General features: G+C 47.7%; 1 protein-coding gene across 10 annotated transcripts in view; it reads right to left on the bottom strand.

Moving 5' to 3' along the window:
* LOC144937111 (neurexin-1-like) overlaps positions 1-17,765 on the bottom strand; it is a 392,794-nt gene extending 375,029 nt beyond the window's left edge. For 7 of the 10 annotated variants that reach the window (XM_078864387.1, XM_078864393.1, XM_078864390.1 and 4 more), the window contains exon 1: positions 17,389-17,764. The gene's annotated coding sequence lies outside the window, so the exon portion shown is untranslated. Of the gene's footprint in view, positions 1-17,388 lie in introns of all 10 variants that reach the window. The other 3 variants (XM_078864391.1, XM_078864394.1, XM_078864395.1) reach the window with 1 other exon arrangement.
* Between the last annotated feature and the right edge of the window lie 10,073 nt (positions 17,766-27,838).

The raw sequence follows: 27,838 nt of genomic DNA, 5'->3' as shown, positions 1-27,838 counted from the left end.
CGTTGAACTCCAAATAGAATGTCACTTGCTCAACCAGGTAGGGACCCATTACATTTTTGACAGTTTAGACAGTGGCCTGTGTAATTCTCATCGGCCAATGGGTGCTCCGACTGATACCGGAAGTTTATGGACTCAGAAACCCCTGTAAAGGGTACGAAGAATATAATAGGGAGAAAAGATGGACACATACAGCTGCACAATGTGTGTGTTTGTATTATTACATATTTGGTTTAAGAATATTATGAAAGGCAATGACCAAATCATTCAGTGTGTACCCGATCTTGTCAGAGATAGGAATCTTAGTAGGCTTGACCCTGGATAGTGCTTGGACGGGTGACCACCCATGCACAGACAGACGGTCCCCGTAGGGTTATATGATGGGCAGCAAAGGGCTTGTACCAGAAATCCATTGCTGTGCTCTACCTCCGTGCTCCAACTTATGCAACTCCCCTCCTCCAAGTAACCCCATCGTGACCCGCACGGCATAGGGAAGCCCTCCCACATCTCCGCAGTGGATTGTGAAAATGGATCTACTAGCACACAACATTGTGACAACAATAATAAGCAGGTCTATATAGCACTGGCCTGAGTCTGTTGTCCTTCCCCCGCATATCCGATTATCATGGCTGGCTACCTACGTTGCAAAATAAGTGCAACATACATAGCAACAACAACCGCCACTAAGTGGCGGTGATGTCACCACGGCGCTTGTGCCAGGCTATGTGCACTTTAAGGCCGTGTGAAGTGTCGAACGCCCGCTGGCAGGAGGTCACAGGGACAGACCCAAGTGCCATGGGTTGACTGACTGAGATGACTGGCAGATGCGCCACCTCTGCCTCCTAAATTGCCAGCATATACATACAAATAACCACCGATATAGCGCGCTTGCATCGAGCAAAAAAAAACTGAGAAAATCCACCGAGTTGCTGCTGCTGCTGCGGTGCAAAGTCCTTTTGTGAATCCGTTGTGTGAAGAAGTTGATCTCTGTGAGCCTCCTCTCAGAGCCAGCGCGCACCCCGAGGCCACACCTGGGTGTCGTGTTCCCGGCACTCTCATTGAACTCGGCACCACTTCTGTGCCACGCTGCAACGTCGCTGTTTACTCCGTGTATTATTTACGAAGGTATTAGTTTTATTTTAATTAAATAAATAAGTGCCGCTACGCCGCATTAACGTTGGCGGAAATGTGTTTACGAATATATAAATTGCGTAATCGTTTACACTACAGCTGCAACTTTACATGTTTTTTTTTAATCCTAGCTTTTATTGGAAAATGTACAATTAACTGCAGGTTTTGCAAGGAAGCTATCTTATTCCTCGGGTGAATGTTTATTGAGGATTTTATTTTAAACTACAAACACTTTGTTCAATGCATGTCTGGCGGTTTTTTTTCCCATAACCCAAGATAATGCCATTAAAGAGCGGGGATATACAGTTGATGCTTTACTCTCCTGTGCTCTATCGGTGCAAGCGGTGGCGACGATAAAACTATTGCGCTGCAATTCCTAGGAAGCGTTCGCGAAAAAAAAAAAATTTCACGGCACGAACGGACGAGGCAGCCATCCCGGCGTCTCAGTCGGAACGTGCGATGATCGGCCACTGCTGCACTGCCCCACTCGAGGCACACCGCATCATCGTGCAACGCTTTCAGATGCGCTTCTGCGGCCGTCTGGAACGCTCTTCCTTCCGATATCAGGGAGCCACTGGAGCTATGCGCTTTTAAATCATGTAGATTGAAAACATTTCTTTAGAACTGCTTTTAGTGCTGTGTTTGTTGACCTTCCCCCGCATCTCAGATTAGCACGGTTGGCTACGTACGGTGCGAAAGAAGTTCAACATACATACATACACACACACTGAACTGCCAACTGCCCAACGCCTCCCAACCTTTCATCTCTCCCAGGCTCTGCTGCGACCGCCACCCCATCCCGCCTGTCCCGCCATCGCCACCGCCCACTCCCATTTAACCCTCTTCAACATACATTAAGCTAGTGTGGGGCCTGTAGCATATGTTATAAAGGGGTCCTAAATTTATTTTAAAAAAAAAACATCAATTATTTAAACACAAATGTTTTACTTGCTTAGTAAATTAATTTTATTTTTTAATTTGCTATAAAGCCGGATAATACGACAAATCGCTAACCTTAAACACCCAGTCGTTCATAAAAGTTGAAGCGGTATAGTACTATAGTAATCGAGCAAGTGCAGAATCACTGAACCGGAATTGATAGCTTGAAAGCAACGTTTTGGGGTTAATGATGACGTCAACCTGCTGCTGCTCTATATAAGAACGGGAGACAGAGCAGAGCCTCACCATTCTGGCGAATTGCCCGATGATGCTGGATGCAATTACCAGCGAAACGTCGTACTCAAATTGTAAATGTTGTGGTTTCACGCTTCAACACACCGGCGGGGCTAAAGCAGTGAACTATTTGTCTTTTGTCAACGTGACACTTTTTTACTGATTGGCCGTGTCGGGTGGTGGAGGGTTACGACACATTTATAAATAACGCGATCTAAACCCAAAAACGTTGAATATGAAGCTTGAAAGCATTTGGCGTAGGGCCCTTGAAAGTGCGGGGCCCGTAGCATGTGCTACTTTTGCTACAAGGATGTTATGGGCACTGCATGCAGGGCCTCAAATGAAGAGTTCAACATTGCACGTTCACAACTCAGACGCGGACAGAGAACAACGCCTCTTCTAGCTCACTCCGCCGAGCGCGCAGGCCAAATGCAGGATGAGAAATGGAGGCTTGTGGTCAGGGCCGAGGCTATTCTTGTTCACGAAAAACAAAGCAAAACATTTCAAAGGAAAATAATGGAGGAGAGGCGTTTTTTTAGCCATGCAGCTGCTCAAATTCGTGAAAGATTTGCCCATTTTTGGGGAAATTAGTTATGCCTATACGAAATATAGAAGTTTTCGCTAATTTTAGGAGTTGTGCATGTGTGTGGTTTTCCCGCACTGCTTCATAATGACCGAAATGCCCATGATAAGTCCAACAGGTAATTTTTATCATAAAAGCCGTAGCGTTGTTGCGTGCTTTACTAGCATTTGACAAAAAGATGCACTCATTATAACTTGGGCTTACCTTTTACCATTTGTGTATTGCATTAACAACAACAAACTCGAACCTAAATGACCAAAAAAAAAACGTTTTTGGCATCGGTTATGAATGCTGGTAAAATGGTAAAGGGACGAGATTGAATAGACAGAGGGGTCGCCCCAAAACATTGTAACAGCCCTGGGCTCACATCAATCTCAGACTGGGCCCTGCTTGTAGCAGGGTAATCATGTTTTCGTCACCAGGGATGGTGGACGGAGGAAAAGGGTGTCAACATAGGAACCACATGCACCTGCCTGGGATTTGGGTCGGTGGGGGGCAGGACAGCAATAGCTTGTCATTACGACGTCAATCCGCATCTCCGATCAGCTCGGTTGGCTATGTACGGTGCGAAAGAAGTGCATACGTCAATTAACTGATGATTAACATGTCATTCACATACAGTGAATATGATGGGACTGACCGGATTGTGGTGGCGTGGACGTGGAGGTGGGAGAGATGAGAAAGCTGCTATATTTATCTGCCATGCTGAGGCAGGGTTACCTGCATTTGTGTCGGGGTCTTTTTTCCTTCCTGAAAAGATGATTGTTCACCATAATCTATATCTCATCTCCGTGAAATGGCTCTGACTCTCACAAGCGCCTGGGAGAGAGCTTACATTTATTTCCAATTGGTTAAGCCCGTGCTCCATAATGTGACCAGATTCGGGCTTTGGATCACTTGTGAACCAGTCCGGGACACATTTAACGTGGAAATAGACTGCAGCTTTTACCGGGCCGTGTTAAGACTTGGCGTGTTCTCCCCGCGGGTGTGCGGAGAGATCGTAGAATGTCAGAAAATCGCTTGCCTCGCCCGCTGTACGCGCGAGAGACGAAAATGATTGCTTGTCATGCGGGTTGTATGACTGTACGATCCCAGTCAGAGGCGTCCCCCGGGTTCACGTTCAGGGCTTCCGTCGAAAGTTTTTGCCCAAGCAGAAAACGGCAATGAGCAGTTTTAGTTACCTTTCGTCATCGCTCCGAGATCTCATTTGTCCATTACCGTGCGTTTGCCGCCGCGGTGCATGAAACGTTTGTCGGAATGAAGAATTATCTCTTTTTTTTATACCATTAAATTTTCATTCGGACTATTGTGTGTTCTTACCATTCATTTAGAAAATTACAGCCCATGAAGTGGACTTCATCTAATTACCGAGAGCCACCCGATTGCTCCCAACGAACAAGACGCACAGAAAGGCGCATTTCAGCCACTCAGCGTGGACAATGCACTCGCTGAGTGGCTGGTCACAGGCCTCCTCTTTCACGAGCACCGCTGGCTCCTGCAGCCCTGAAAGGAGCCGTCCCGACAAGGAGGGAAAGAGACAAACGCAACGACGGGCAGACAGAAGCATCACTCTGGCTCCGAGGCGTGCCGAATGTGCTCCAGTTTTACAAATTCTCCACAGCAGCTGTGGGACTATCATGGGTGAAAAAAACCCGATTTTTCCAGCGGCAGGCATCGGGTTTATTCTTTAATACAATTAAACCCGATTTCGGGGAATGAAAACCTGGTTTAATGAATACGAAACTCTGATCCAAGGCTTAGGCTGCTTCCTCGTCGGTGCTGCTATCATCGTACTCGGGGGGGCCGTCGGGCACGGGGTAGTCGTAGAATGCGGCGGGCAGGTTGGTCTTGATGAACACGAGGAGCTTCTCCTCCACAATCGTGGGCGCCAGTGAGTTCCTTAGCTTGGAATGGATGAAGCTCATCGTTGAGAAGTGCGCTTCTGCAATTAGAACCAATTAAACCGGATTTCTCCCAATCTCAGATGATCGGGTTGAATATAAAAAGACAATTAAACCCGATTGTAAAAAAAACCTGATTGTGCCACCCTTGGGGACTATGCGTGTTCTTTGATGTGGTGCAACAAACTGAACACCTTTTTTTGTTATTCCAATCGTACTCTCGGTGTCGAGTCGTGTGACAAAATATGCATTCGGAACTTTCGCAGAGAAGTGCATGATCTTGGGTTTGCGAGCAGCCTGTGGAGGTGGACGTCACAGCACTATTGTTGAGAGCTCTTCAAGCAAATATTTACGCATTATGCGGACAGAAGAGCCATCAGGAATTGCAGGACTCTCTTTCAGGAGGGTCCAGCATTGGGTTTTCGTCTTATAATGTTTCGAGACAATGAAACGTGTTTATTATACGAGTGGGAGGAAACGCAAGCACCCAGAGAAAACCCACACGCGCGAGGAGGCAACGTTCTACCTCCCTACAGATGGAGTCAGATGGCAATTGGTCCACTCGCTGTACTGCCTTCTCCAGACAAACCGGGGGATGGCACCTCGACGTGCACGAGAAAGGAGTTTCGCAAACATTTGTGCGGTGATGGGCCAACTCTCGCTGCCTCCCCAGTGCTGGATTACGGGCCGCGTGCATTGCCGACACAGCACGCAGCTTTTGTCCTCGCTGGGTGCGCTGGACTTTCCCATGCACCGGTCACATAGATGTTCGTCACGTGGCGCTAAATCAACGTTTTCGTCGGATTTCTTTCCAATTGAAATTAATGAAATTAATGAGTTAATGATGACGTCACCCTGCTGCTGCTCTATATAAGAACGCGGGACAGAGCAGAGCCTCACCATTCTGGCGAATTGCCCGATGATGCTGGATGCAATTACCAGCGAAACGTCGTACTCAAATTGTAAATGTTGTGGTTTCACGCTTCAACACACCGGTGGGCTAAAGCAGTGAACTATTTGTCTTTTGTCAACGTGACACTTTTTTTATTGATTGGCCGTGTCGGGTGGTGGAGGGTTACGACACATTTATAAATAACGCGATCTAAACCCAAAAACGTTGATTATGAATGAAATTAATACATAGAAATTATGCGATGGGTGTGGTTTTTTTGGCGCAGTCATTGGTAACCAGGTTAAGACCACCAATTTCCGAACGCAGTTTAATCACTGTTTGCATGCATGTACGTTTAACTTTTTTCGCATCGTGCGTAGCCAACCGTGCTGATCGGAGGCGCGCGGTGGAGGGAAAGACAACAACAACAAAAAAAGAAGCGGTTCTCAAGAAATAAGTTTTTAACCTAGGCTTGGAAGCGCTTCAGCTACGGTAGACTTCCCAATGTCGGAAGGAGGATCTTACGCCCGGATTCGGACGCAGGATCTCAACGGGTTTCGGCTCAGGTGCTATGGGCCCCCTTCAGCAACCTGGCTACCTCCCTGAAACTGGAAACTCTTTAACGGCGCTGCCTTGGCCCGGCGCATTCTGCGGGAGATGCTACGGGGAAAACCTGCAACTGGTTTCCAGAGCGAATTGAGAGAGCGGCAGCGTTGATCGCCGCTCGGAATTATGTTCATTCTTCACACGTTCATCTGGCAAAGGAACTTCGTCGTCTCCGTTTTAAAAAAATATCAATCGATAAATGCAATGCTTCGGCTGGGAATTGCATTTAAAATTGCGGAGAGACAATTTATCTCTTTGATCTGCATCTCGGCTTGCCCCACCACCAAGACAAAAAAATAACTCGTTTGATCAAAATCAGCCTAAAGCAATAGCAAAGAAGGATGAAAGTGATTTGATTAAACTAAAAAGGCAAACTTCTGTCATGTACCCTGCTTCTGCAGGTGCCAGAGAGTGATATCAGCAATGTGAACATTATTATCATTATTATTTAATTGCAGTGTGTTTTGTGCCACTCGTGGATTATGTGGTTTGAAATGATTACAAATAACTTGGAATCATGTTGTGTTGTCTCACGCATCATGAGCCACGATTTAAACGAATGCACATATCATTTTTTAAGCATTTTGTATTATCAATTCGTACACATTAATTTCATCCCCTAAATGACATTTTCTGACTGAATTTTGTTTGCTGTAGTATATCCGGACTTTCACAGACCAAAACATGATGACATATTGAAGTAAGTTTTATTTGTAGATTCAAGATACAACTGTGATGATTTTATTTCTTCACATGCCTCTTCGCGTTTGAACCTTTAAATGATTTAGTGCAAACTTATGAGCTGTGTGCACATATGCCATCACTACGAACATGTATATCCATAATGTGTTTTGTATTTCGTCATTTTACAAATTGTTGCATTGGACTGGCCATAAGATTTTACTGAAATATCCTCAGCTCTGCTGGTCACTGACATCCGATGAGATGTACGCTGCCTTGTGACGTTACCTTGCCACTTAATGTCGGCCCATCTCAAGGTACGTTTTTTTCTCTCTCCATATTTAGCGACAGCTATTTTTATTATGAGCAAATGCTATTTTTAATTCCCCCACATGAATTACAAATTCCCTGGTTTATGAAAGGTTATTCATAGCAAGATCCCTTAATTGCCGTTCACCTATTGAAATGCAATATCAGTGTCACCTAATTTTTTTATCCACTTAAGACACCACCAGAAATAATATTGCTTATCGCTCTTCAAAGTGAGAAAATTATTCTATCTCATCTGGTTGTCAACTGATCTGTGTTCTTTCACTTATTAATAAAACCCGATGTGATGGACAGACAACACTGACTTAAAGGAAGGCCAATTCACAAGCACCGTTTTCATGAGGCATCTGCCATCGAACTCGAGCAATGAGACATTTGGATATACCCTGTTTCGAATACGCTCTTGCGATCCGTTGCACAATAACGCAGCAACGTGTCGACATGGGAGTGCACGTGTCACATCTTGCGACTTGACGTGACGGGAAGACGCAGGTTTGATTTGTTTATTTAAAACCTGGGCACAGCCCACCTGCGTCACACACGTCACCGGCCGTGCCCACTTAGGGCACCGCAAATGCATATTCTGCCTAAATGATTGAAAAGCCACGACGTGATTTACAATCATCCTATCTCGTGTAGCATAGTGTCGACAAGGCTCGGTTATTGCACAACTCGCTTCTCCGCGGGATATCTGGCAAAAAAATAAAAAAAAAATATCTCAGCAAGCCGCAGCATGTACACAATTATTTGTCGCATGTCGCGATGGGTACTGCAAGATTTGACAGTGCTCGCTGAGTTGCATTGCCGAACGAATACATTCTAAGGTCGTACTCATTACACACAAAGTGTTTGACACAGATGAGCCACAATACCTTGCTGATCTTGCCAAGGAGCATAAGCCATCACGCAGGAAGCCACTGGAGCCATGAACTTTCAAATCTACATTGAAAACTTATTTGTTTAGAACTGCTTTTTGTGTTAAGTTTGTTGTCTCTCCCCCGCACCTCCGATGAGCACAGTTGGCTAGGTACGGTGCAATAGAAGTTCAACACACATAAGTGCATTAATTTTAATGTGACATTGCCACTCCCATTTTCGAAGTGTATTCAGAGCCAGCCAAAGAAAAATTATTACGCAGTGAAGTTACATTGAACCACAGTAGCGATGTTTAAATCACTTAAATTAACTATACTTATTTTTGAGTTTACTCTCAGAAGTAATAAACAAATGTCAAGTTCATGTTAGCGTTATTGTGATCTGATTAGGAAAAAACATTTCCCCTCGACCGCATAAAAAATTGCGGGAGATGTTACATTATCATACCAAGTGATACACTGAGCTTTACTTACAAAAGAGCACTCTTTTTTTCGTCAAACATTATTTCCAAATTTAACATTTTCTATGTATTTGTGTATTTCACATCTTGCCACACCGCCAGAGTGGTTGCGTGCAATGCTGAAAAACATCTGAATGTGTCGGATATTAAGGGTTAACATCTTGGACCAGCCTGTGAATTCTACATAAACCTGCATAGGCCTCAGCGAGGCAACTCTGACCTTTACAGCCATTTCCTTACATCGCCTAACGATGGTGACGTGTTAATTCATACGCAACTGGTAGTACATGTAGATACACGGTATTTTGTGTTCATTTGAAGACGCCTTAACATTTATTTCACCAGTTCTCGTACGCTCGAAATCGCTGCAGACTTTTCAACATGTATCATTGGCAAATATTCTTTACTGTAGGGGAGCAGAATTACAACTTTCCCATTCCTCTTTTCAGAAGATAGTTTGTGGACTAGCATCATTGAGCGCAACAACCTTTAAATGTACAATCAGTGTGGCACCTTGACGTGTCCCCGATGCCGTGTGTCGAGATTCAATGAGCAAATTCTCATCTGCTAAAAAAAAAACTGCCCGCACAAAAAAACGTATCATAACATGAAAAATAAAAATCGTACGTGAAAAGAGCACGCTATGGTGACACGGTGTAGCAACTTTTGTTTTGTCCTTCGCGTTTTTCATCTCCGGTTTACTGTTCTCAAGAGCAAATTGTCGGGCTGTGACTTTCTGCAGGTTTATTTGCCGAGGCAGTTTTGTATGGCATGTGGGAAAATGCAATTTCTAGGACCATGCACACAGACACGCTGCGCTTTCGACAACGTGTCTGCATGTTGAACTTCTTTCGCACCGTACGTTGCCAACCGTGCTCATCAGATGTGCGCGGGAAGGACAACAAACTAAACGCAAAAAGCAGTTCTAAATAAGTGAGTTTTCAATCTAGATTTCAAAGTGCGTAGCTCCTGTGGCTTCCTAATATTGAAACAAGGAGCGTTCCAGACGGCCGCAGAAGCGCGTCTGAAAGTGCGCGATGTGGCGACCAGCATCTTTCTTCGATGGCCATCCAAAATCCGCCGCTGCTGCTGCTGCTGCGATGATGATGCCCGGAATTCACTTTACACTTCAGCGCCTCCCGAGTTTGAAGCGATTTCCACGGAGCTGTATGTGAGTCACGAGTCGCAGACGGGGTCAGATAGTGCAGGCAAAGGTTTACGAGCGCGAGGGTCCGAGAGCGAAGGGCACCGGTGCCCGATCGCGCGGTGGCACGGCGGATTGTGATCGCGGCTCCCCCATGGATGTTTTTGGGACGCTGCGAGATGCTCGACCTCGTGTGTGTCGCCTGGCGCAGTGATGGAAGCCGGGCGTGGTGGCTGCGCACGCCTTTGACTCCACGCACCTCCGATTAGCGCGGTTTGCGACGTGTGGCGCAAAAACGAAGTTCGCAACATACAGCACTTACATTTGGAGGCAAGCGATGGTTGATCAAGTGGAATTTTTTTTATCCCAGGCAAGGGATAGTGGATCAAGTGGAATTGTTTTTATCCCAAAACCCGCTGGTGCTGTGAGGTGGCCAGGAGATGGTAGCAAAGGCAATAGATTTGCGAATCTCTCTGTGTGCACATTTGAGCGATATCCCTTCCCATGCTTTCTCTGGGTGACACACACATTACGAAAAACAAATATTTATTTTCATAAGAAGTTGGCAAACATTGTTAATTGCAGAATCCCGCAAAAAGGAAGTCTTGATACTCTCTCAGGCTTTTCTGAACAAATCCTGTTTTTATCGAACCCGCATATTTGGCCGTGGGCGTTGAACAGGCCCCATCTGGTGTGACTGGTGATAAAGCATTGTGAAATATGCTCATTGTTTTGGGTGGTGTGATGGCTTAAATGCCCTGTTTTTTTCTACCCTAGCCTAATCTTAATTGCCATTGACGTTTCATGTCAACACAGTCGAAAAGTAAAGATGAATTGTGGGTGGATTCAAAGACAAAGATCCCCCGTGTAGCCTTAACAGACTGTTGGGGCAAGTGCTGTTAGCGAAGCAGCTACGATGGCCGGCACGGCACACGAGGGGGTATGTGGGCCAGCACCACGCCAGACCGCCTTTGTCTCCCCAGTGGCGATGTTTGCACATCGCACTAGTTACTAACACTGGTCAACAACAAAAACAATCTGGCCTGGACTTTTGCAGCTGTTTTAGACTAATTTCAGGGTGCTGATTCCAAATCTGATCTCAGATTTGCTCTATCACATCATTTTTATGCTATCGGCATACCCCATTTTCATTGATTTTACCCAAAATTAACTCTGTCACTTATGATTGCAAGTTGTTGCGAGTCAGTGACTGCTTTAGTCTTAAAATATGGTGCTGTATTTTTAGGATAGTGTGTTTATAATATCATTTTATGTAGATATCCACATTTAATTAATATTTTTCTTCTGCAGTTTTTATTGAAAATGCAATATTTGATATCTCAAAAACCTGATGTGATAGACAAAAACTGATGCCAGATTTGGAATCAGCACCCCAAAATTACCTTAAAACCGTTGGAATACCTTATGCCAGAAAAAAGTGTGTTGACCAGTGTAATTTGAGGCTGAGTAGACCTAGGGGAGGAGGCCCAGGACGGGTTCAGATAATCTTCACCGTTGGTGGCCATGAGCGGGAATTGAACTCGGGTCGCCGGGTTCGTAGCGCAGCGCGTTCACCGCTACACTACAGCTCCCCAAGACAACGATCCCCGCATTGCCTAAACCAGGGGTCGGCAACCTACGGCTCCGGAGCCGCATGCGGCTCTTTACGGGCTGCTTCTTGACGATATGTACGTGAGTACAGTATGTACTCAGATGCATTGCGGCTCTTGAAATACTGAATTTTGTACCGAATTGTAAAGAAATGGCTCTTCTTGTTATTTTGGTTGCCGACCCCTGGCCTAAACTGACTGTTGGAGCAAGTGCTGTTTGCGAGCACACAAACAATTATTTCTGAAATAGGCCAGCAGCCAGAAAGGTAGAGATATTCCTTATCTCCCAGTGGTGGTACCAAATCATTTGATGATAACGTATGCTGGTATGCATTGTTTTAGCTCATTGCACCAGCAACATTGGTTTTTATGCTCTACATCACTGATACCAAAATACACATTTCTGGTGTGAGCATAATTACATGCATATACAGTACACATACCCATATGAAGAGCAGTTATCATTCAGTGTAATGGTCTTTTGCCTGGTTCTAAATAAAAGGAATTCATAACTTGAAATAACTGTCTGTAAAAAGTATATTAAAAAAACATCGGTTTTCATATACGCTTGTATCAGAGAGGGCCCTTTCTCTCATGCCCTGTGGGTCCCATGGGTCTGTCCATGGGGGCAACCCAGGACATTTGAGCATTCGCTCCATTTACCCAGGCGGCTGAAAACACAAAACTGAAAGGCAGACGCTAAATGAAAGAGAGCCCTCGCGAAGACTTGGAGATGGGGTTAGAGACAGGCTTAGGGTCAGCGGGGACGAAGGGCTAGGACCGTACTAGGTGGCTGGTTTGGCTCATTTGTTATTGTTGGAGCCAGTGATAGACACTCGGGTTTGGCTGGCTAGTTTGTTAGGATTGGGGTCACTGATTAGGCTCGTACTCGAGGCTTGTTGGTCATTTGGTTAATATTACATCAGTGAGAGTTCTAATACGAGTGGCCGTTTGACTCATTATTTAGGATCAATGCGCGAACTAAAGTGCGATTGTTTTGTTGGCTAGGTTAGAGCGAGCGTTCGGTTGGCGAGTGTGCTCCGCTCACAATGAAACAGTGTATCATCCCTTCGGTGATCTTCCTTTATGGTATTTCACAGCACTATTGGGTTTACAGGGGGTAAGCCACCTCTGTCTCCCGTGGCCATGATATGAAGGGTGCAAGGGGCACGAGAAGCGAGGGGATGATCATTACCATTCGGTGGTGATGAGAGATGTGAAGGCCTCACGTTATTCTTTGGTCAGGGTCACGTAGCCCATGAGCATAGCCCCATAACCTTTCATTACACGGCGCGTGTGCGTCGCTCTGCAAGACGCACACGCTGAACCATCGTGAAGCAATAAATAAGGTCGGCTCGAGTAAATTCATCGCTGGCTGCAACGCACTCGTTGTGGCCGACACTTCGTTTAGCTAATAAATTTGTGGTCGCCGGTGGCTGTATTGTCGAGTGTGCAGGCGGTGCAATTGCAACGGGATCCACGAGGCTACAAAGAAGCGGTGGTTGGGTGGGGGGGGTGCACTGAAAAGGTGACCCCCATTTCATTCCCAATTGTTGCACCGGGACCAGTGGTGCCAACCACGCTTAAGGCCCCCACTGGTGCCGCTGCGCTGCTTGGGTTGTTTGCGAGAATAGAGAGCGGTATTAATTGACGTTCGTTTAAATCTTCGGGTGGAGGGATGCTGCGTGGCAGAAGGATGACGATCTGGCCTGGGGGTCGCGGCAGTTGCCCGGTCTCCGTGGCGAAGCAACGCAAAGACGGCGACATCACGCGCGCGCGATGTGTGTGTGCGCGTGTGCGCACCACTTGTCAAATGAATGGAGCGTGTTACCTTGAGGCTGTGTGCCGTGTCCGTGTGACTGAACGAACAGATAACTCGTCATATACCAGTGTGCGTGTTTTATAGTGGGGAGCGGTGGCGCAGCGGTTAGCGCACTAACCACTACGAACCCGGAAAAAAAAAGGTCCGAGTTAAATTATCACTCGGCCGTCGGTGGCGAGTGATCATTTAAAGGCGGTAGACTGAGCCTCGAATGAGGACAGTATCTGGTGCGACGTGTTAGACATCAGCACTGGCGAGACAAAGGCGGCCGGGCGTTATGGTGGCGACACAAACCCCTCGTGCGACGTTGCCGACCTCAATGGATGTTCCCTAACAGTCTGCAATGCCCGACTTGAAATGTTTGTTTTTGCACTAAATGTGTGTGTGTGTACGTGCGTTTACACGCGCACACTGGTGGCTGAGTGATATGCGCTAGGATGCCAGTAACCTCGGTTCGATTCGCTGCCATGTCATCTGAATCTGTTCTGCGTCTCCGCCCTAAGTCGGCTCAGCCTTAAATTATTAACTTGTGCAGGGGTGGGGAACCTTTTTTCTGACAAGGGCCATTTGGATGTTTATAACATCATTCGCAGGCCATACAAAATTATCAACTAAAAAATTAGCCCGTTATATTTGGTCAAACATTTCATTAACTCACCCCTAATGTGATGGCTGGAACTGCTTCTCTTTGGCGAGGCGTGTGATGCTAGCCGGTATTGATGATGTTGCTACTCGCAACTGCTTTTCCAGGTTTGCTCCTAGATTTATTGAATTTCGAGTCCCGCCTGCGGTTGCCTTGGCAGGGCCACACCAAATTATTTCGCGGGCCTCATACGGCCCGCGGGCCGGACGTTCCCCACCCCTGAACGAGTGGGTTGGTGTCAACGGCTTATTGCGAGTAATGCAGACACAGATCGAGTTGCCGTGGTGATGGTGATCGCATCCCCTCCACCTTAATAGGTGCTCGCCAAGAGCAATTTCCCGACACGGTCTAACAATTTACTTGGGCTGTCCGCGTGGAGGACCAGTGAGGTTTATATCACAATTTATAGCTAGGCTGAGACAACGTACAACTAAGTCTGAAAGCTAAGTGTCCGTTGCCTGCGAATGTAGCAAATAAAATATTAAAGAGAAGGTATCACACTATACAAGTCGGCGAAAGCCTGCATCCTATGTCGCGTGTGTGTGAGTGTATACTGTAGCTGTATGGTGAGCGGTAGTGTAGCGGTTAGCGCTACCAACCCGGCGGACCCGAGTTCGATTCCTGCTCACGGCCAACACCAGTGGCGATTATCTGAACCGGTCCTGGGCATCCCCTAGGTTGACTCAGCCTCAAATTAGTGACTGGTGCGAATGTGTAAACATCGCTACTGGGGAGACAGAGGCGGCCGTGTGTGATGCTGGCCACCTACCACCCCCTCGTGTGCCGTGCCGGCCTTCATAGGTGCTCGCTAACAGCACGTGCACCAACAGTCTGTTCCAAGCTAGACGGGGGATCTTTGTCTTTGTAGTGTTTAGGCCACTAGCAACAAAACCCCGTGTCTAGTCCCTGCCACGGAACAATTCCCACATCTCCTCCATGTGGACTCAAGTTGCAAATGAGCAGCTAACTGGTGTGTGTGTTGTGTGGTGTGTGGTGTCTGCGGGGGAGGGAGACAAAGGCGGCCGGACGCGGTGCTGCCAACACGTTATGGCCTTTTAATAGAAGCTCCCCGAACAGCGCCTGTCCCAGTCTCATTATTTTGTACAGCGGTCTATACAGTTTGCTGTGGAGGCTATACGGGGGAGGGCGGGGGGGGATCTTTTGCATGTGTATGTATATATATGTGTGTACACATATGTGTGTGTGTGTCTGCGTATGTTGTGGAGAGTGGTAGTGTAGCGGTTAGCGCGCTGCGTTACGAACCCGGCGCCCCGAGTTCGATTCCCGCTCACGACCAACACCCAGTGGCGATTATCTGAACCGGACCCTGGGCATGCCCTAGGTCGACTCAGCCTGAAATGAGTAGCTGGTGCGGTGTGTTAACACCGCCAAAGGCAGCCAGGCGTGGTGTTGGACACACACCCCCCTCGTGTGCCGTGCCGGCCTTTATAGGTGCTCGCTAACAGCACTTGCCCCAACACTCTGTCCAGCCTAACGTCCATACAGGCAGACCCGTGAAAAGGAAAGAAAACCGCCCCACAACAGCAGCCAGGAATAATGCGTGAGGCTGTTCCTGGGGACAAAGACGAAAAAAATGTTCGCGCAAGGGAAAGGCGACGGTGACAACTCGAAAATTACTGCCGTGATGGAGTGCCTGGCACGAGATGCAGAGGCCCTCATAGTCCGGCACGCACCGCCCTCCTCACTCGACACACTCGACACACAGCCCAACCCACCTACCACCGATAGTTTTGATCGACTATTGAGGGGCAAGTGCTGTTAGCGAGCACCTATGAAGTCCGACACGGCACACGATGGGGCGGGAGGGGGGGTTAGGCTAGGGCAGCCACTTCTTCGCCACCGAGTGCATCTGCTGTTGTATCATGTTCATCATCAGCCACCGTCTATCATAACGAAGTTAACAATCCACTCCATCTAGAACCCCTTGTACAGGGAGCTGATTCCATCGCTTCCATATCCCCGCGGTGTTACGTGCTCTCGCTGCTTGTTTTAATCGAGTACTGTATGAAGGTTAGTGACGGGTGGGGACACCTGTACATTTACTGTGAAAATCACGAGTTGAACGAAGCACTGCGCTACACAGAGTTCGATTCCCGCTCACCCGAACTGTCCCTGGTACTCCTCTAGGTTGACTTATCCTTAAATGAGCCTGTATCTTGTGCGGTGTGCTGTGGTGCTGGCCACCCACTTACTCTTGTTCCGCGACGGCCTTCATAGGTGTTCACTAACAGCACTCGCCCCAACAGTCTGTAAAACGCAATATGGGGGAATCTTTGTCCGAAACGCACAGTAGTTGCCTCTCTATAGCAAGTGCTTGCTATATATGTGTAATCGTGCATATGTGTGCATTGTGTGTACACAATAGGATCACTTCATGGTATTTGTGGAGAGCTGTCACTCCCGGCGAGAGGGGGAAAGCGAGCGAGAAGATTAAACGGTGAGAGGTCGTCGTTTACCCTCGACTTAAATTGCGCACCGCTATTGTAGCAGGGAGGCTGCAGCGTCACTTGCTCTGAATGTCCGCGCACGCTGTGTAAACAACAAGGGACCACTTCTGGAAAAAAAGCTCGAACCGACATTCGAACGAACATTCAAACACGAGCCACTGGACCTGTCGCGATCGTCACCATCTGCGGGCGGGGCGAGACGGCACTGAACTCGTGTCCACAAATCACTCGGCCGGCCACCTCGCTCGCGTCTCGCTTCCCCGTGCGTGGCCCAAAGACACAGTTGGGGGAGGGTGCATGGTCGACAGGTGTGGTTTGGTGTGAGACACAGGGTGTGAGTGGCGCGTATGCCTGCTGGTGGTGTGGTGAGACACACGGTGTGGGTGGCGCGTATCCCTACTGGTGGTGTGGTGAGACACAGGGTATGGGTGGCGCGTATCCCTGCTGGTGATGTGGTGAGACACACGGTGTGGGTGGCGCGTATGCCGTTTCAGAACTCGTGCCCACCGTCTTGCGCTACGGCGGCACAAGTATACACACTTGTAGGCAGAGTACACTTACCCCGCGCGTGGGGTTTGAGTTATTCACGCCTTTCGTACCGGGAGTGGCGAGAACTACGCCAGGGACATGGTCTCACAGGTTCACAGGTAAGGAGCCGCATCTCTCTCGACCTCTCTCGCGCAATCTCCCCGTGGTTTTACGCAAATCATGTCCCCCCCTTTTACGCATATTCTTCCCGAACGCGAAGCTTAAGACCTCGAAATGTAATTTCACTGCCAAAGAGTGCGCCGAACAACCGCGAAATAGTCGTCTGCAAACCAATGCTTGTTTACATAGAGGCGGTGCAATTTTCAGCGTCTTCGTTTGACGAAATGAATTACCGCGCCGTGAGAAATGAGAAAGCCGCGCGCATTGTAACACATCGACAGCTTCTTTCATCGACAGCCTTGCGTGTGCCTTTTTTGCGTGTTTCATTCACAAAACTCAGAAGTACATTCGCGCATTGATCAATATTCACGCTTAAGTACTGTCGCGTGCCTTTAATCGACTGCTGCCATTAAATCATCTCACCTTTGGGGTCAGAAATCCTCTCGTTTTCTCCGTCGATCCCGCGCGCGGTTTCACCTCTTCTCCTCGCCAACCTCACTACAGCTGCCCCCCCCCCTCGCCTCCACCGCCCCCCCAATATGAAGACGGGATTTCTAAACAATAATAATCAAACTAATAAATATACACTCGTATAGCAAAAACAACAGGACATCAATTCGGCGAACAAAAGGGGCAGAGGAGGAAAAGCCCCGCTTCTGACTGGAGCGACATCTGCGCGAAGCGGGCGTCAGTGGAGAACGCGGAGCAGCGTTGAGGCTGCCCGACTGCGAGAGCGTTTGCGGTGAGGCAGATGTCCGGAGTCTCCCTCCCTCCCTCTCTCTCTCTCTCCTTTAGTCCTCGCTCTCTCCCCCTCTCCCTCTCCTCCCTCCCTCTCTCACTCACTCACTCCCACTCTTGAGCTCGCTCCACAGCCCTCGATGTTGTCAGCACGCCGAGCGCCTCTGCGCTGCAGCGCTTGTAGTGACGTCAAAAAGCGCTCATGAATTATTAAGACGATATTCCTCCTCCTCCTCCCACCCTCCATCTCTCTACCTCGAGCCCGTCCCGTACGTACCCCCAGCACCCCCCACCACCAACCCGCATACACTCCACAAATCCTCCCTCCCATTCATCCATCCCTCTTTCCCTTGTCAACCAGACCCAACCCTTCCCATCCATCTATCTATCTACACTAGGATCTCTCCATTCACCCATCCCCGGTGCCCCACCCCCCCTCTCACTCGCTAACCGCAGGCCAGGCGATGCAGCCCCCGTGACCCATGCGTCCATCTACCCGTCCGCACTTTGGGGTGCGCCGTTTGCTCTCGGCGCGATTCCGTCCCAGTCTTCTCTCGTGCTCGCCGTACCCTCTCCCCTCAGCTCCGTGGGTGCTGACGGCGTGAACGCATTATGTTCGCCTCGAGGTGGCGTCTGGTGTGAAACAAAGAAGAGTTGTTAATGTGTCCCTCGAGCATCATCGTCATCATCATCATCGCCACCACTAACCGTATGGATTACGTACAGCGTGCTGCGTACATTAATTGAACTCGATGTAATTACTCTTTGGGTCTTTCGTTGAAGTCACGTGGATAGAAAAATGATAAAGCAAGCAATCGTCTTCAGATGAAGAAATAGAGCAGGCGGATTGCTGAGGTAGGAAGAAATATAGCGATCGAAACGTCGTGATTTTTTAAACATTATTTTCTTATTTTTCTATCTACGTGACTTTACCGAAAGACCCAAAGAGTATAAATTCCCGCAGTCACGAAAGCTTTAAGTCAAGACTCAATGTCATTGTTTTTGTCGTGGCCGGGGCGTGGTGGTTGTGCACAACCTGCGATCCGGCGCTTCGGCAGGCAAGGGTTGGTGGATCACGTGTAGATTCTGCGTGAAACTCGCAAGCTTCACCAAAAAAAGAAAAACAAAAACCCCGCACAGGTATATTTGTGTGAAGCTCTCATTGCCCCCTCTGGGCTGCGAGGTCACCAGGGGATGGCATCGGAACCCGCACATGGACTAGGGTTCATGGACACGTCTGTACAAACTTTGTTGTTATGTTTCAAAGGGAATTCGGTCAAGCCTCCCAGGGCGGCACCCTCCTGAAAATAAAAGAGAACGTCTTAAGGCTCAGTAATGCTTTCCTGGAACCGTAGTTGAGATGTATCAAGGAGTGTATGACTTTTAAAGTAGCTATTTAATGGCCGATACGCAGCTCCAATGCCAGAGACGCCGTGGTCGTGCAGTATTAAAAAATGAACCAGTAAAAACAAAGTTTTTCACTATAAATCCTTTATATGCGTGGCGGCTAGAGTCCTCTCGTCCTCTGGCTTGAGATGGCTGCCACCTATGGGTCAGATGATTGCCTGCCACCATTAAGCAATTGGTAATTAAATATTTTTAAAAAATCCTAAAAAGTGTAAAGTTATGGAAAAAAAATTTCACAAAAATAAATTGTCACGCACAACGAGTCTGTGTGCAAAATGTCAGCTCGATTGGATCACGGGAAGTGGGTTGTAAGCGCGCAAGCAAGCAAGCAAGTGAACTTAATATAAAGGATTTAAAAAGAACAAGACCACGAAGATAACCCGTTTAGCCACTCAGAGGGTCGCGGCAATTGATGTTAGCGAGCAAATATGAAACCCGTGCTGGACGCACAAGGCGAGTGATGTGGCAAGAACTACTCCCGGGCGCCTCTTTGTATCCCCATTGATGCGTGTGTTTTTTTTAACACCGCATTTAAGGCCAATGTCGACCTATGTTCACATGCCACTGGTATTTGCCATGATCAGGAATCCAACTGTGCCCGCTATGTTCATAGTGCAGTGATATAATAAGTCACTACCTCGTCCGGTATGGAGGAGGTGGTGGGTTCGAACCCGACCCTGACGCCTGCTGGGGTTTTTTTTGGAGTTTGCGTGTCTCTCTCTCTCTACCCGGTGGTCGCGTGGATTCTTTTCCGGCTCTTCTGGGTTTTCCCTCCACATTTAGAAACATGCGTTAGAGTATTGGGCTGATATAAAAATCCACGTGATAAGCCACTTCGTTGAGTTATCAGTCGTGGCCAGGTCGCTTCTGAAAAATCGCAATAGAGATCAGTGGGCCTTACCTGGTAAAATAAAAATAAATGTTTTTTGTTTGTTTCAACAGTCGCCTTCAATCACTAAACGGCAGGGTCCGCCACCACGGCGCAAGGCTTCGGTGGACTTTGAGGATACACACACGCACGCACAAAAACCCGAGCAGAACCATTTTTTATCGGAATAAAAGATCAGTCACCGGCCACACTGCTTCAACCTCCGTCCCCTCTCACCCTTAAACCTCCTCCACCCGCCCCTCGATATGTTATGATTGCCGAGCAAGGGACCCCGACTCGAGCATAGCGCCCAAGGGCCTCTTGGCTTCGGGTTCGAGTTCATCGCGGGATGTTAAGAGAGAGAGAGAGATACGTGACGGCATAGAGCCACGCGTCAGAGAGTGGTGACGCGGTGGCTTTGGAGGTCAGGGCGCTGAGCTGGCACCGCTGGAATCTTTGGATCGATCCATGCAGCCGCTGTGTTTGAACTGGATTACTCGGCTGCTATAAATTGCCACGTAATAGGCCACTTCGTTGAGCTCTCATTTGTGGCCATGTCGCTACTGAAAAATAAGCTAATAGCTCAATGGCCTTTACCCGGTAAGATGAAAAAATGGTTTAGTTTAATTCGTATTATTTTTTACGTGATTTGTTTACCTTTCCTATACTGAGCACTCCTATCGTGTTTTTGTTTTGTTTGTTGTTGTAACATTATGACCCCGACCCTGCTGGACATCTGTGTAAAAGAGCTTCATAACTCATCGGATTCCTCCGGTTTAAATGCATATTCTGCTTCAATTGTAGCGAGTCTGACGGTCTTAACCCGGTCACCAAATGACTACACAACAACAACTAATCACATACAAATTTGTAACTTCATTTGCCTAAATTCTATCTCTATGAATTTTAATACCCATGGACTATTATGCGACGAGCATTACTCTCATATGCAGAGCGGCTGAGAGGGAAAGTTCTAACCACTGCTGTGTTGGACCGAGATCACTTGACGAAGAAGAAAATGTACTTATACTGGAGGAATCCGATTACCGATGAAGCTATTTTTCACATATGTCCAGTAGTTTCACAGATGTCCAGTAGGGATATCAGAGGTAGCTCTCTGATGTCCAATTCCGTGGGCCATTCTCTAACACGAATGTGTTACGCTGCTCACTGTCTTCGAGTGGATCATTTGTCTTGTGGGATAATTATCGTGGGTCGGTGTAGGGGGGGGGAGAAAAACATGAAATTAAAAGAAGCAAACAAAAGCCATCACAACAGTGCGCATGTGCGCAGGGAATAGTGAACGATTGGTGTGAAATATCCGATCAAAAAGAAATATGAGCATGCAATACAATCTAGACTCGAGACCAACCAACATCATCGGCGGCATTTTAAGCGGCAACGTTGCACTGAATCAGGCTAAAGTCGACATGTGTTATAATACGAGGTGATCAATTCATAGACACCCCACTGATTTCTAATGACACTCTTACTTGCATCTCAACAGGTGATTGAATTTTGTGAAGGGAAAAAAATAGTGTCGGCTCCCCGTATTACAAAGCGGAGTGTTTGAAAGATGTTATTAGCGTATTTAGATTGGTGTGCGATATGTCGAGGCATTGAAATCGAATGGATCATCCCCATGCACGTTATGTAATACTGCCATTGTAATGCTGAAATTGCAGTATTACAGTGGCAGTTGCTGTTGGTATTGATGACGGCATTAGAAAGAATTGCAGATTACAGGTAATCCAGCAAGATCTGTAACGAGCACGCTTCCAACATGGGCTCAAGGAAGTTGATGTGATGGCCACAGAATGAATGATGGAGCACTGCGTACGCTGTTGAGTATGTAGGGTGTCCGATTGACTCTGGTGGGTTGGCTTTTATCAGATGACGTGACCCTTTTGCGCAATCGCCATGTTGATTTTTGCATGAGCAGGTGAGAAGTCAAGGGAGTGTCATTGGCGTACGTGACCTGGGGAATGTATTAACCAGTGGAGAGTGGGGCGAGGGCGATGGTTACTACGTATAATCCCAGATGAGTCGAATGCGTTGTAATTTTTAAATCCTTTATATTAAGTTCACTTGCTTGCTTGCTTGCGTGCTTACGACAGTGCAAATCTTTCGGTCGTTTTTTAACCCACTTCCCGTGATCCAATCGAACTAACATTTTGCACACAGACTCGTTGTGCGTGACAATTTATTTTCGTGAAAAAAATTCCAAAATTTTCCACTTTTTTATGAAAAAAAAAATTCATATTTAATTTAAAATACCAATGTGATAAAAATGAAACTCTTACTCAAGAAAAACAGAATTGAATAATAAAATAAAACCGATGCCATGCATATAAAGGATTTATAGTGAAAAACTTAGTTTTTACGGGTTAATTTTTTGTTGTTTATTTAGATACCGTCGACACAGACGCGACGCACACAATGGCATAGTCTCGCGAACGACGTCAAGCGGATCGCTTGACGCCCCACTGCGAAGCGGGGCAGACGGTTTATAAATGTTTACAGACAACACCGGCGGTATTAATCGGGGCGGTCGCTTCGATTCGAACCACGAACCTCTGCAACGAGTTTGTGTTATGTTGAACTTCTTTCTTACCGTACGTAGCCAACGGTGCTATAGGAATGTGCGAGGGAAGGACAACAGTCTAAGCAACAAACTGAACCAAAGAGTACAAAAAAACTGTTTGAAAGAAAATAGATTTGAGATAAACGTTTCATGTTTATTTTATTTTTCAAAGTTCCACGTTGTGTTCCGATCTTTATTTTTACGATTGTCCTGTTCGTGTCACCGTACTGCTAATTGTATGACACGTTTAGTTTTTTGTACCACAGGATCTGTCTAAAGATTTGTTTTATATCAGTGGTCTCTCATCTGAGTGTAAGTAAAGATTTTGTACGTAATCTATGTTACGCAATCTATGTTACTTAACCTATGTTACGTACAGAGACAACGTTTTATTGAGGTCAAAACCACCATAAAAGCGTCAGATATTGGAAGTTAAATAGAAGTTATGTTGGAAGTTAAGTAGTTTTGTTAGCCGACTCTCTGTGTTGCATTGTTTCTAAGTTCACGAGGTTTGTTTTCTACCTGATGACGATTGCGTGTGTTGCAATCAAAACGTCGTATTCCATTATCTACTTTATTTTCTTTCTACGTGACTTTACCGAAAGAACCAAAGAGTAATTCCTGCAGTCACGAAAGCTTCAAATCAAGTTTGAAGTTAAGTAGAGTTGAGCATGATAAGCACTTGGTTGGATAGGAGACGATCTATGAATCCCGGGTGTGTCACAGGCTTGGGCTACGAGGTAAGTGCGTGGTGTGTTTTCCCTAAGGGCACCGTTTCCTCTCACAAGATAAACACTCACGAATGTAACTGGCCAAACATCGCAATCCATTTCCTCCAGAACGATGTACCTTTACAAACGCCGCGACTCTTATAGCCGAGGTTATCACAAGTGCGCAATATTCATGTATTGTGAGCTCTTGACTTAAAGCTTTCGTGACTGCAGGAAATCATATTATTTGGGTCTTTCGGTAAAGTCACGTAGATAGGTTAAAATTCATTAAAAAAGAAACAAAAGACTATGACGTTTCGATCACAACACAAGCGATCGTCATCAGGAGGGAAAAAAATGACGATCGCTTGTGTTATGATCCAAACGTCGTAATTTTTTTTTTCCTATCTACGTGACTTTACCGAAAGAATCAAAGAACATTGTGAGCTCTATTTAACATGTTTGTCTCACGTTTTCTGCTGAACTTGTTACATTTCTGTGAATAGTCTCGAACATCGCGTAGCTGCATTGAGTTTCAAGCTGATGGACCGCTGAGTAGGTGAGTGGGTGGGTGAGTAGATGAGTGGGTGGGTAGGTAAGTTCCAGGCCGATTGACTGCTGAGTAAGTGAGTGGGTGGATGAGTATGTGAGTTAGTGGTTATGTAAGTTCCAGGCCGATTGACCGCTGAGTAGGTGAGTAGGTGGGTGAGTAGGTGAGTATGTGGGTAGGTGAGTTCCAGGCTGACGGACCGGTGAGTTGGTGGGTGAGTAGGTGAGTGGGTGGGTGAGTAGGTGAGTGGGTGGGTGAGTAGGTGAGTATGTGGGTAGGTGAGTTCCAGGCTGACGGACCGGTGAGTTGGTGGGTGAGTAGGTGAGCGGGTGGGTGAGTAGGTGAGTGGGTGGGTGAGTAGGTGAGTGGGTGGGTGAGTAGGCGAGCGCGAATCCTCGAGGTCCAAATCTCGCCGTCCGAGTGTGCAGAACCATCGGGTGGTCGTCATGAGCTGCCGAATGAAGATGGCGATGTTTGACAATGGTGTGTGCTGCCACTCATAATCAGAATATTGTATGTGGAATCCGATGAGCTATAAAGCTCTTGTTCATAGATGTCCAATGAAGCCATTTCAGGCAAAGGGCAACACAGTACTGCGCTTTCAATGATTACGCCTTTGAAGAAATGCAGCCTCATCCTAGCTAAGCAGGTTTGAGCCAGGCTAGTGCTTGGATGGGCGACCACCATGCAACGGCGAGGCTATTTTCGGCTGTAGACTGCGGGGTTTTCGTCGTGAAAAGCACAGAGGGCAGTGGAGCAAACATCTCTCATTGTTCTTCTTGGTTCTTTCGGTAAAGTCACGTAGAATGGAAATAATAAAATAATAAAAATAAAACATATAAAAACATTCTCACGACGTTTCGGCCACAACGCAAGCAGCCGTCCTCAGGTGAAGAACAGGTCTGTCAGAAACACAGCGTCTGGGCATGATGCAATAATCCACATAGACAGACCTGTTCTTCACCTGAAGACGGCTGCTTGCGTTGTGGCCGCAACGTCGTGAGAATTATTTTATTATGTTTTATTTGTATTATTTTATTATTTCCATTCTACGTGACTTTACCGAAAGAACCAAGAAGATGAATCCCTGCAGTCACGAAAGCTTTAAATCGAAATCTCTCATTGTTGTACTGTAATTTGTCTATGCCGGTGAACGCACGTCTATGCGACCTCCTCCATTCGCCAACCCGCAATGAGCCGAGAGTGGTGAAGTATGTTCAATCAGCCCCCACGACACGCAAGCCACGGGGAGGCGCTCGTCAAGGAGTGGATTGACAAAGCACGGACTGATTATAGAGGGCGTCATTATAGAGAAAGTGTGTGGTGGTGGTGGTGGTGGTGGCGACATGCTGTGTATGCAACACTCGAAATTCGTCTGCCGTGTAAATAGATAACAGCGCGGACTACGAAGGGCTGCCTACGCGTGCGGCATGCATACGGTTATCCCTCGACCACGTCCACGGATACTATACGGCTCGAGTGAAAGCTGTTAATACACCTCAGATTAATATCATCATCATCTGGCACGCATTTTGTTTTCCTTCATCCGAATTCAACCACGCCGTTCCTGTGCGATATGTTAAGTGGCCACGCTTGTTAAAAAAACACACACACTTTGTCTTGAGATTCGCATTAATAATACGAATAATTGTCATGTAAATCCACTACTCGATTCAGGACTCTGGTACTGGGCATGATGCAATCATCCACATAGAAAGATGCACGCAAATGATTTCATTGCTCCACCTCCGTTCGGATGGGTTTCTTCCCTTAGCTGCCACTTCGTAATTGAGTATAGCCCATTGGCCACCATCCTATCCTACTTCAGAATCTATATTTTATTCTGGACAAAATCCGATGATCTATGAAGCTCTTTTTTACCACAGTTTTCCAGTAGTCAGTGCGGGTTTCGCCAAAGGGTTCCAGGGCGGGTGGAGCGCCCCCGCGTTTCTTTCGGATATGTTATTAGCTGTGGTTGGGAATCGAACTCAGGTTGGCGAGTTCAAAGCGAGTTCAAAGTGCGGCGTTCTAACCACTCCGCCACGTGCGTGCGCGTTACACCGCGGTGGCATGGACTGAAGGACGGGGATGCGATGAGTGTGGTGGGTTTGGTCATTCATGCGCAGATCTGTGAAACTCGCAAGGCCGCCGAGCCCGCAAGGTAAACTCATATTACGCAACGCCTATTGGATGCATGTGTGCGAATATTTGAGTGTCACGAAATGCTCTTGCACTTAATTGTTTTATTAATTACTCCGCTTTGTCTGCCACACGTCAAAGCACCACCCGTTCGTGGAATTGATCGAACATTCGAACGCAGAACCGGCTTGAAGGAGTCTTGATGAGTGAGGCTTTCCTCGAAAAATGAAGGTGATTAATAAGTGAAGGGTATTACTGTTGCGTGTCGACCCTTCGTTTAATGCTCAATCCCTCGGCGCGTGGCTCCAAAATGTGCGCGCGCTTATGCCTTAAATATCCGTGGTCAGGTCACGGCTTTGGCCAGGTTATGACTTTCGCTAACAGCACTTGCCCCAACAGTCTGTTAAAGTCCATGCGGTGGGCCGGTGGGGTGTTGTGCCAATCTCTGTGTACGCGCGGATCTGTGTGTACGTGTGGATCTGTGCGTACGCGCGGATCTGTGCGTACGCGCGGATCTGTGCGTACGCGTGGATCTGTGTGTACGCGCGGATCTGTGTGTACGCGCGGATCTGTGTGTACGCGCGGATCTGTGTGTACGCGCGGATCTGTGTGTACGCGCGGATCTGTGCGTACGCGCGGATCTGTGCGTACGCGCGGATCTGTGCGTACGCGCGGATCTGTGCGTACGCGCGGATCTGTGTGTACGCCGGATCTGTGTGTATGTGCGGATCTGTGTGTACGCGCGGATCTGTGCGTACGCGCGGATCTGTGCGTACGCGCGGATCTGTGCGTACGCGCGGATCTGTGCGTACGCGCGGTTCTGTGTGTACGCGCGGATCTGTGTGTACGCGCGGATCTGTGTGTACGTGCGGATCTGTGTGTGCGCGCGTGTGTTGGCGCGTGCAATGCCTTTGGTGGAACAACTTTGTCGCGCGTTTCATGCACGGGTCAAAAACGCTTGGGCTTCACACACAAGGGGATGACGGGGGGTGGGGGGGGGTTCACGCTGTACCTGCCGTTCCCCCCACCCCCGCCGAGCGGGTGAGGCAGGCTCCGTGCATGATGACGGTGATGGTGTCGTGGGTTGGTCCCGTGCACCCCGCAGCGCGACATCTCCCGAGTCTGCCTCTCACCTTTGCCTGCCGCTCCTCTCCGTTTGCCGGGTCTCCCCCCCCTCCCCCCCGCGGAAGATCCCGAGACCCTCGCTGTCGCAGCGAGACCCGTCAGCGGCTCACGCAGCGCAACGCAGTTCACTGTTAATGATGGGGGTGGAGCGGTGGCGCTGTGGTTAGCGCGTTGCACCCGGGTTACCTACATCTGATAGGTAACCCGAGTTCGATTCCCGCCCCACTGGTAACATCAGTGGGCGAGTGGTGGCTGAACCGGTTCTTTCCCCCACATTCACCAACCGGCACTGCCCATCATGTGGTGAAGTATGGTCAAAGTAACCCGAATCATCGAGCAGTGGACACGTGTCCGTGTGCACAAACGTGGCGAGAGCCACGGGTGAAGTCGACACGCGCTTCTTAACACGTGGACAATTTCGCTTGGAAGTCACTGCGCATCTTCATAGTTGACGTCGGCTGTTGACTCAGGGGGCTAACGACCAGGTCAGTAAACACTTGGATGGGGCATCGCTGACACTCCACCAGTAATTAAGCCGAGGCTTCTCAGTAGCGTGTTAATGGTCTCGGCTCACTCACCAATCGCGGTACAAAAAACGATACATTTGGGTATTAAACTTTTGAAAGTAATTTCCAGATTTTGAGAAAAGGAGAAAAAAAAATATGTTTGATTAGCCTGCAATGAATATTAAATGTGTGAAACTATTGGGGATAACGAGGCCGACTGATGTGAATTAATTGTTACATCATTGC

Source organism: Lampetra fluviatilis, chromosome 18 (assembly GCF_964198595.1).
Source record: "Lampetra fluviatilis chromosome 18, kcLamFluv1.1, whole genome shotgun sequence".
In the NCBI taxonomy this organism is placed as follows: domain Eukaryota; kingdom Metazoa; phylum Chordata; class Hyperoartia; order Petromyzontiformes; family Petromyzontidae; genus Lampetra; species Lampetra fluviatilis.
Note: the sequence above shows the minus strand (reverse complement) of the source record. Positions and strands in the feature narration are given on the sequence as shown.